At 39.2% G+C, this 10,889-nt stretch overlaps 2 non-coding genes across 2 annotated transcripts; both read left to right on the top strand.

Annotated features, from left to right (window-relative positions):
* Window positions 1–2,664: 2,664 nt before the first annotated feature.
* On the top strand, window positions 2,665–2,771 carry LOC127133350 (small nucleolar RNA R71). The gene has a single exon (XR_007807331.1). It is a non-coding gene; the product is annotated as a small nucleolar RNA R71 (small nucleolar RNA).
* A 7,590-nt stretch (window positions 2,772–10,361) lies between these two features.
* On the top strand, window positions 10,362–10,468 carry LOC127133530 (small nucleolar RNA R71). The gene has a single exon (XR_007807492.1). It is a non-coding gene; the product is annotated as a small nucleolar RNA R71 (small nucleolar RNA).
* Window positions 10,469–10,889: the final 421 nt, after the last annotated feature.

The raw sequence follows: 10,889 nt of genomic DNA, 5'->3' as shown, positions 1-10,889 counted from the left end.
CCGGGATGACCTAACCGACCTCCGGTACCACATCCCCTAGCTACCTGAACGCGTGACCCTAACCCACGTTGATGATTCACCCCAGGTGTTTTGAGTATTTGAGGGACCAAGAACATCACCACCACCTGCAGGAGATTGCCTAAGATATTCAAGCAAATCTATGTAGTCCTGTGTATGCAATGAAGCGCTACTGCCATAGCTGAGTTCGTGACCCATGCTAGAGTAGTTGTGTTGTGTTTGAGTTATTGGAGGGCGACCAGGATGATTGAAGGGCGACATTGGTGTGAGCGATGCGTCGAAGAAAGGTTGAAATGATTGTTGTGGTGTTTGGTAGCCATATGATTGTTGCATGTTTTGGTTTTGTGATGTTTGGGCTTCTTGGCTATAGTAGGAGGAGGGACAGTTGGTGTTAAATGATCACTGAGTGTTTTGGCTAAAGCGGCTCTAATAGGATGATGTGTTGGGTGCATAGCGATGTTGGGTGTCTTGATGATGATCTACTTGTTGGTGTGCATGCAGTCCAAACAGATGCGTCTTGTTCGTTGATTTCATGGTCATGATCCAAGTTTAGATATTGACGCCAAATAAACTGAAATGTGAAAATATATTATATTATAAATGGGTGATATTAAAAAACAAATTATTACGAATTAATTAGGTTAATGGCAATACATTTGCTGGTTGAAGATGATCCAAGAGATTGCGGTACTGGGTAATACAGTGTCTAGGACATCTATTGTAACTCATACCACGTCCCGACCATCTACACCATAAAAGTAAATATATTATCCAATAGATTACCAGGTCATTACCGTCATGAATGTCTATAACGAAAACTTCTCAGTGCTAACAATGGAGGAATACTAGTCTCCATATCAATGGAACATTGTTTGGCACAACGATGAGACACGAAGAAAGAAAAAAAGACGGCCAAACAACATGCGTATTAGAACAGAAATGGATACGGCTGATAAAATGATAAGATTATGTAGTATATGTCGTCAAGCCGGACACAATAAGAAAAAATGTCCAAACTTAGGAGCAACCTCTGCATCATAATTTAGTACCTCCTTTCAATTCTTGTAACCTTTGATTTTGATATATTAATAACTTTTTGTTACAACAGGGTTAACAACAATCATCACTCCAACTTAAACACACTTAAAATTGAACAGGTCTGAATAAACAACACAAACAACAAATATCAAAACAGATAAAAATACTTAACCACAACATTTCTAACTTATTACAACAATGAAACTGATGTCATCTGGTCCAAACATCACTTCCCTAACATCCTTATCATTTTTACTCGCACTCAACCACGTAAGACATCGAGTATCTCAATACTTCTAATTTTTTTCACCTTCAGGTATGTTTCCGTCTAACCAACGAACCAACTCCCTCTTTGGTTGCTTGAAACGACATATGTTCTAGAACATCATCTTCATCGGAGACTTGTCACTTGAATAAATCATTTTTCCATAGCGGCGAGGAAGACGAAACATGTTTGTTATATAATGAAAAGAGGTGTGGAAAAATGAATCACCCAACACATCTATTTATACAAAAAAAAAATTACACAATACACGGAGGCGCTAGACCAATTGGCGCATCCTATCACTTTATACACATGGACGCCAATTGGATTGGCAACACCATGTGTTGTAGCCAATTCAATTGGCACCCCCTCTTTAAAATTAAGGGTAGGCGCCAATTGATCTGACACCTATGCATTAAAGTTTTTTTTTGAAAGTTGGGTAGTTTGGAAAATAAATTGAAAAGTGGGCTATTTTGGGATTTTTTTTGAAAAAGTAGGTTATTTGAGTAAAAAATTCCTAAAAGTTTCATGAACACTCACTTCAATGGGTGGACCTTTTTTGAAAAAATGATCCAAAAATATCTTATATTAAAAAGAATGATAAAAAAACCCTAATTTAAAGCTTTTTTTATTTTAACTTTTTTCTTATTTATTAGTTTAAAAAAAAACAAATCAATTTATTTATTGAAAATAGCCTGAAGACCATAGTTACATCAATATTGGGCTTAGTCAAGTGAATTTAGTTATTATGCGTGATTGCACACTAGGCCTGCCTATGAGCTTGGATGTTGTTGACCCGTTTAATATGCCCAATGCTACCCAACTCAAAAGAGGCTAAATGTTTTCTGATTTGAGAAATCAAATAGCCCTTGTGAGTTCTATCCTTAGATTAGTGCTTCCACCTTCCTAACAATGTTTTCACAGTCAGTAAGCACTATAATTTTTCTCAAACCCAACAATCGTGACACCATGAGTGTGTTGGTAACATCTTGGGCTTCCACTTCCATGGGGTTTGGATATCCTTTCTGATTGTATGTCATTTGAGCTTCTATATCGCCATTCTCCTTCTGAATAATGCTTCCACCTTAAGGGCTAAAGCGTCCATTTTTGCCTGCATCATGTCCATAGAGCTTATCTCATGTATTCCACCTTGGGTCTCCTTTTTCTCTATTGATGCTCGTTCGGTCCCCCATTGGTAATGGTTTTGGGCCATATCCTCAATTAGGTCACAAGCTTCAGGGTAAGGTTTGTTCATCAGCGCGCCACCAGCAGCAACGTCGATGCTCATCTTTGTGTTATAATGGAGTCCATTGTATAAGGTATGAACGATCAACCATTGTTCTAGGCCATGGTGTGGACAAACTCTTAATAGCTCTTTGTATCTCTCTCAAGCTTCAAAAAGTGATTCTCCTTGGTTTTGAGTAAATCTAGTTATTTGGTTTCGAAGAACAACAGTCTTACTGGGGGGAAAATATCTAGCAAGGAATACTCTCCTAAGATCTTCCCAGGTAGTTATTGAATTAGCTGGAAGTGAATCTAACCATGAACGTGCTCTATCCCTGAGGGAGAAAGGAAATAATCTTAAACGAATCGCATCAGGTGAAGCATTGTTGGATTTAAAGGTGCCGACTAGTTGGATAAAGACTTTTAAAAGTTGATTTGGGTTCTCAGTAGCGAGACCCGCGAATTGGTTTTGTTGCACTAATTGCAGTAAAGATGGTTTTAGTTCGAAATTATTGGCAGGAATGAGGGGGTTTACTATACTAGAACTAGGTTCCTCGTCAGAGGGTTGGGAAAATTCCTTAAGAGGTCTCCGATCGCGATTCTCGACCATAGCTTTCTTAATTCGGATGAGTAAGAGGCGTGTACGAGTGTAACGTTCGGGTTCCGCTAAAGGATCTACTAAATTTACGGTACTGCGGGTTCTTCGTATTTACCGGCTAATAATGTCTTAGTCTAGACGGTGTAACAACAGGGTACGAAATTTGACGAAGTTGGTCCCCGGCAACGGCGCCAAAAACTTGATCGCTCTATTCGCAAGTGCATGAATCGTGTCAGAGTAATATAAAAGAATATCGATCCCACAGAGACCAAATCGTCAATCTATCGATTACTATTACTACGATATTTATCTAAGGCGGTACAAAAGAGATATTGATGTCTCAAAATAATAGTAAATAAAGGAAATAATAAATACAGTGCAGATAAAGACAGGTTTGAATGTATTTCACGTCAGTTAAACGATGTTTCGATTGTCTAAATAGAACTGCTTATGGGGCAATATTTTCTACTCTTGAAAAGAATCCATTTAACAGGAATTGTCGCTTTCGCGTATTCAGAACCGAGTTTACCCTTAAATTAAGGCCTTTTATTGTCACTTATAAAAGGTGCACAGAACGCTAAAGTAGTAAACTTATTTTTAAGAAATAAGACTCGTAAACTTAGTTGAAAAGTGATTTTGATTTGGAAATTTTACCTAAGGAGTTTCCTGATTTTAAGTCTATCAACGCATCCGAAAACAGTTTCAAAAATTGTTTTTCCTTAAAGTGATAAAAATTCCTAGTTAACTAAGCCAGGGTGCTTTCGCACTCCTTGAGTAGTTAAAACTAACCGAGTTTGTTTCAGAAAACTCGAAATAAAAATCAAAACAACCTTTAAAGCATTTCTACAATATGTGAAACATCTCTTTAACCGCGATCCTTACATTCTAACCTTTGAAAGATTTAGCCAGACATGGTAATACAAACAAACACAACGATGTTGATCATGATGATAAGTTGTTTTAGAATGTAAGACGTAAAGAACAAGTAAAGCGTGTAAAATAATAAAATGAGCAATAAAGATAATGGCGAGAAATTTAAATAAAGTGAAGACAATGACAGGAATTAAATAAAGTAAAGCATAGCAAGAAATTAAATAAAGTAAAGCATAGCAAGAAATTAAATAAAGTAAAGCATAGCAAGAAATTAAAGAAAGTAAAACATGACAAGAAATTAAATAAAGTAAAGCATGACAAGTAAAATAAATAAAAGCGATTAAATTAGAACCTGCTCCAAACAGAGGCTTTAAATCTGGTACAAGGAAAATAAACCTTTGACTTTGAAGATAAAGACGACAGCAAAATCAAGGTGATCCAACTCAATTACATTACGGTGTGATAACCCCTCGATGTGACGGATTACCGCTTTTACAGATGATAATATAGTCTTAGTGTTGCAAACTAAGTTGGATGATTTGGAAATGAACTAGAACGACCTATTTATAGAGGGATTCAACAGCTTGCAAAGACCATGGTGCCCTTCAACTTCTCCTTAGTGGGAACGTAAAATGCAAAGGTGGCGCCCGCCACCCCTTCATGGCACCCGCCATGTGTGTGAATGGGAAAGTTCATGGGATCGTGGCGGTTACCTCCTGGTTGATGGCTGATGTGTCATGGCTTCTCCTATAGCGGCCTCCATGCATAACGCCATGTGTACAATATTTGCTGAAAAACCCTAATTTTTGGTCTTTTTGCTTCGTTTCTCTAAAATAGTCCCGAAAGAGCTAAATATCTGAAAACAACATAAAAGAGATCATAACACAAGCAAAATGATAATAAAGACCTAATAAACATGTGAAATCCGAGTCAAAAACGCGGTGTGATTCAGTGTGATCAAATTCTCCCACACTTAAACCTTTGCTTGTCCTCAAGCAAAACCCTTTATAGCTCATGCAAGAAAAACAGTATCAACCAGAGTTAATTCAAGGCAAAAAGGCTTATAAATTCATTCAAGGAATGTATCTATAGGTACTAACGAATCGAACTAAGGATATTATAGTGACACTTCCCACAAATGCGGTCATAGGCTTCGTTTCTATACAAATCAATCCACATCACCCCACCATACCTAGGCATTCTTTTCATCTTCTTCAAGTCCTTTTCATTCAGGTGCAATCACATTAAGCCCGTTATCCGTACATACTCGTAGTAAGGTGACCGGTTAGTGATTATGATCTTAAGCATGGGGCTCTGGTACATAAGTTGGTATAACCCCTTTATTTAACCCAAATTGTAGTTGTGGGGGATTGGATCGTAATCCACCCTACCAAGCTCAGCACCAGATACCTCTGAACCAACCAACAATAAGCATATCATTATATATTTTTTTTTTTATTTTTCTTCTACATGTTTCGCAAATGTCTTTATTTTGCTGGGTTAAATAACCGTGTGAGAGTCACCTAGCCCGGATTTTCATACAACTAGAGAACAAAACAGGAATTTTTGTGATCATTCACTTATTTTCATCGGTCCCCTACATAGAGCATGCTTAAGCCAGAGCAGACTGCAAGGATAAACTACTTAAGGACTTATTTGGAACAAAAATTAGGGCCATAACATATGGGGTATCGGGATCGACTCTTATAATCATGAAGCCTACGGTGTTAAGACAATATCGATTTTTAGAAAAAGTTTTCCCAAGTCTTTTACATCCCGTCATAAACCTGTCTTATAGCCTGAATATTCAAGATACACTGTTTTCTTTGCTCACAATTTTTTTTTTGGTAAGGTTAAAGAAATGGGAGAAGTACGGATACACTACACAGATGACTCGTCAAACACATGTTATTTATTGAAAGAAAAAGCAAACAACTAAAACACACAAAACATACTAAAAATAAAGGAAAGCGATAAAAAGCGATAAAAATCTCCTCCCACACTTAAACCGAACATTGTCCTCAATGTTTCGATATGAGATAGGGTAGGAGTAACCTGGAAGAGAGAGAGAGAGAGAGAGAGAGAGAGAGAGAGAGAGAGAGAGAGAGAGAGAGAGAAAACTATGGGTGATCACCAATACCGTCACCTTCACCGCCCTGGTCAGGATGCCTGGGTCGACGACGCCTGCTACGAGTACTAAGTCCTTCCTGCAGCTGCCTAGAGCGACCTATGAGAGACCCTTGGTTGGCCCCGATAAGTGCGAAGTGACGCTCATTAGCCTGTCGTTGGCAATGCTGCTCATTAGTGATCGCAAGTAAGGACTCAGTGATAGTCCGATGTCCTTGCTCACTACGCTATTGGGAGGCTACCATAAAACTCATATTATCTGTTAATTGTTGGTTTATGGTATTCAGAAGGGTGTCACGCCTTTCCTCTCGAGCCAGGTGCTCGCGCCACATCTCCTCAGTGATGTAAAAACCGGGAGCGGTACCTGCAAAATGGTCAGAAGAAGAAGGTGCAGTGTGTGCAGGTGATGTAGTAGGAATATCATGAGCAGGTGACTAGTCGTGCCGGTCATACTTATCATTGGTCCCTTGCTCATCGTCCATAGGAACATTAGGTGGCAAAGGACAGGTAAAAGGTGGAGAGTGACAATGCTATATGATATTTCTAACTTCTTCTTCTGGGACGCAACTTCGAAAGATGTTATATGTTCCTCTTTTAAAAAGGAGTGGTTCGTCCCAATAGAAATTTCTTATATCTTTAAAGAACTTCTTCTTTTGTTGATAATTGAGGTCAGGTGGTATGATATCAGCGGCTAGATAATTCACAAAATCAGCGTACCATGGTACTCTGCTAATTTCTGAAATTGTACCAAAGTTGTCTCTATCAGGTTCAAGGGGAACAATATCTAACTTAGCTATCAATCTGTCATAGGTGAAATCATAATTTATAGGTAAATGGTCTGGCTTCAAATGCTCTAGTCTGGAAAGATGGTAAGCAACTACGTTTTCTGTTCCTTTTTTGTCTCGAATATCTAAGTCAAAGTCTTGTAGCAAAAGGATCCATCTGAGTAATTTAGGTTTCACATCCTTTTTGCTTAGAAGGTAACGGATAGCTGCACGGTCTATATAGACTATAATCTTAGATCCGACAAGATAAGACCTAAATTTATCAATTGCAAAAACCACAACTAGGAGTTCCTTCTCTGTTGTTGTATAATTTAGTTGAGTGACATCTAGGGTTCTACTAGCGTAATATATTACATGTAATTTCTTATCTTTTCTTTGCCCTAAAACAGCTCCTATAGCGAAATCGCTAGCATCACACATTATTTCAAAGGGTTGAGTCCAATCCGGAGTTTGTAAAATGGGTGCTGCAATTAGTGCTTGTTTTAAACGATTAAAGGCTTCGATACATTTTTCATTGAAAATGAATTCAACATCTTCCATCAGAAGGCCGGTCAGGGGTTTTGTTATTTTAGAGAAATCTTTGATGAAGCGTCGGTAGAAACCGGCGTGTCCAAGAAAACTTCGGACTTCTCTAATAGCCTTAGGAGGGTTAAGGTTTCCTATAACTTCTATCTTTGCTTTGTCGACCTCAATGCCTCTTTCAGATATTATATATCCTAACATTGTGCCTTCTTTAACCATAAAGTGACACTTCTCCCAGTTTAACACAGGGTTAACTTCTACGCATCTCTCTAGGATTTTCTCAAGATTAATGAGGCAATTCTCAAAGTCGAACCCACATACCGAGAAATCGTCCATAAATACTTCCATAATTCCGTCGAGATAATCTGCGAAGATTGACATCATACAACGTTGGAAAGTAGCTGACGCATTACAGAGTCCAAACGGCATTCGTCTGTAAGCAAACGTTCCGTAAGGACAGGTGAATGTTGTTTTCTCTTGATCCTCGGGGTGTACGGGTAATTGGAAAAATCCAGAATATCTATCCAGATAACAAAAGTAAGAGTGTCTGGCAAGACGCTCAAGCATTTGATCTATGAATGGAAGGGGGAAATGGTCTTTCCTAGTTTCCTTATTGAGCTTCCTATAATCTATGCACATACGCCACCCGCCTTCTATATGTTTAGCTACATGCTCGCCCTTCTCGTTCTGCACGACTGTGATGCCTCCCTTTTTGGGTACCACATGTACAGGACTTACCCATTTACTATCAGAGATCTAATAGATTATACCAGCTTCTAGCAGTTTAAGGACTTCCTTCTTTACCACCTCACTCATTACAGGGTTGATTCTTCTCTGATGTTCTCTAGAAGGTTTTGAATCTTCCTCTAGCGATATCTTGTGCATACACACGGATGGGCTTATACCTTTTAAATCAAAGATGTTGTATCCTAAGGCAGAGGGGTATCTTCGTAAAACATTCAAGAGTTGGTTTGTCTCGTCTTGGTTTAAGGTGGCACTAACTATTACTGGGCGGTTTATTTCTTTATCCAAAAACTCGTATCTCAGGTTCTTGGGCAGTTCCTTAAGTTCTTGAGCTGGTTTTTGAGAATTTGGTGAAAGGTCAGGAGTAAGGGCCAAACATTCGTTAGTGTGAGGTTCCGTTTCCTTTATCTTGTCATCCTTTTCATTCGGGTTTGAAAATGGTTCGATCACAGGTTCTTCTTGATCAAATTCCCTTATGCATTCATCTATGATATCAATTGCGTAACATGCGTCTCATATGATTGGTGCCATCAGGAACTTTGAAATAATAAACTCTATCTTTTCATCCCCTACTTCGAAAGTTAATTTTCCTCTTTTAACATCTATTATAGCTCCGGTTGTTGATAAAAATGGTCTACCTAAAAGGATAGCGATATCGTCGTCTTCCTTGATATCCATGACCACAAAGTCTGTTGGGATATAAAGTTGGCCGATCCTAACGGGGATGTCTTCTAATATGCCTACGGGATACTTAACAGATCTATCGGCTAATTAGAGGGACATCTTAGTCGGTTGTAATTCTCCTAAGTTTAACCTTTTACACACAGCTAAGGGCATTAAACACACACTGACGCCTAAGTCTAGGAAAGCTTTGTCGATCACATGACTCCCTAGAATGCAAGGTATAGAAAAACTACCAGGGGCTTTCTCCTTCTTAGCAAGTTTATTCTTAGAAATAAAGTTGCATTCCAAGGGTTTGGGATCGTCAAGCCTACGCTTGTTGGTTAAGATGTCTTTGAGAAATTTGGCGTAAGATGGAATTTGGGTGATGGCTTCGGTGAAGGAATCTCTATATGAAGCTTCTCTATTACTTTTATAAACTTTTGGTATTGGTTATTTATTTTGGTTTGTTTAAGTCTTTGCGGATATGGGATTGGTGATTTGTAGGGGGGGGGGGGGGGGGGGGATGGTTTGTAAGTTTTATCCTTGGCTTCTCCTTCTTGGTCGGTTTGTTTTTCGGGTTCCACTGGTTCTTCTCCTTGGTTTGTAGGTATATTTTCTTTAGAAGCTTTGGACTCACTCATTGCTGGGTTATGAGGCCCTTCGTAAGCGGTCCCACTTCGTAATGAGATAGAGTTAGCTTGCCCTCGAGGGTTAAGTTGAGGTTGTCCAGGGAATTATCCTCCAGGTGTAGTTTGTGGGGCTTGGTTTTGTGCTACCTGCGAGATCTGGGTTTCAAGCATCTTGTTGTGAGTGATTATCTGATCAACCTTGGTCCCTAATTGCGTTATCAGTTCGTTTACGTGAATGTTTTGGTTTAGGAATTCTTTATTTTGCTGAGGCTGACCTGATATAAAGCTCTTCATGATCTTCTCAAGGTTAGGCTTCTGGGGCACAACTTGCATAGGTTGATTTGGTTTTTGGGCTTGATAACCTTGTGGTCTTTGAGGTGCATAATTTTGGATAGGGTTCTGGTTTTTATAGGAAAAATTTGGGTGATTCTTTCATACAGGGTTGTAGGTGTTTAAAAATGGGTTACCTTGGGCGTAATTCACTTGGTCGGTGTTCAGGTAATTCAAAAGGTTACATTTCGCCGATTCGTGTCCTTTAGATCCACAAAGTTCACACTCTGTGTGGACTACCGCTGCGGTGTTAGTGTTTGTAGATCCTTCTGAATAATGCTTCCACCTTAAGGGCTAAAGCGTCTATTTTCGCCTACATCATGTCCATAGAGCTTATCTCATGTGTTCCACCTTGGGTCTCCTTTTTCTCTATTGATGCTCGTTCAGTCCCCCATTGGTAATGGTTTTGGGCCATATCCTCAATTAGGCCACAAGCTTCAGGGTAAGGTTTGTTCATCAGCGCGCCACCAGCGGCAGCGTCGATGCTCATCTTTGTGTTATAATGGAGTCCATTGTAGAAGGTATGAACGATCAACCATTGTTCTAGGCCATGGTGTGGACAGACTCTTAACAGCTCTTTATATCTCTCTCAAGCTTCAAAAAGTGATTCTCCTTGGTTTTGAGTAAATCTAGTTATTTGGTTTCGAAGAACAACAGTCTTACTAGGGGAAAAATATCTAGCAAGGAATACTCTCCTAAGGTCTTCCCAGGTAGTTATTGAATTAGCTGGAAGTGAATCTAACCATGAACGTGCTCTATCCCTGAGGGAGAAAGGAAATAATCTTAAACGAATCGCATCAGGTGAACCACCATTGGATTTAAAGGTGTCGGCCAGTTGGATAAAGACTTTTAAATATTGATTTGGGTTCTCAGTAGCGAGACCCGCGAATTGGTTATGTTGCACTAATTGCAGTAAAGATGGTTTTAGTTCGAAATTGTTGGCAGGAATGAGGGGGTTTACTATACTAGAACTAGGTTCTTCGTCAGAGGGTTGGGAAAATTCCTTAAGAGGTCTCCGGTCGCGATTCTCGGCCATAGCTTTCTTAATTCGGATGAGTAAGAGGCGTGTACGA

The sequence above is a fragment of the Lathyrus oleraceus genome, chromosome 3 (genome assembly GCF_024323335.1).
Source record: "Lathyrus oleraceus cultivar Zhongwan6 chromosome 3, CAAS_Psat_ZW6_1.0, whole genome shotgun sequence".
Classification (NCBI taxonomy): domain Eukaryota; kingdom Viridiplantae; phylum Streptophyta; class Magnoliopsida; order Fabales; family Fabaceae; genus Lathyrus; species Lathyrus oleraceus.
This window is presented reverse-complemented; position numbering and strand designations above follow the sequence as displayed.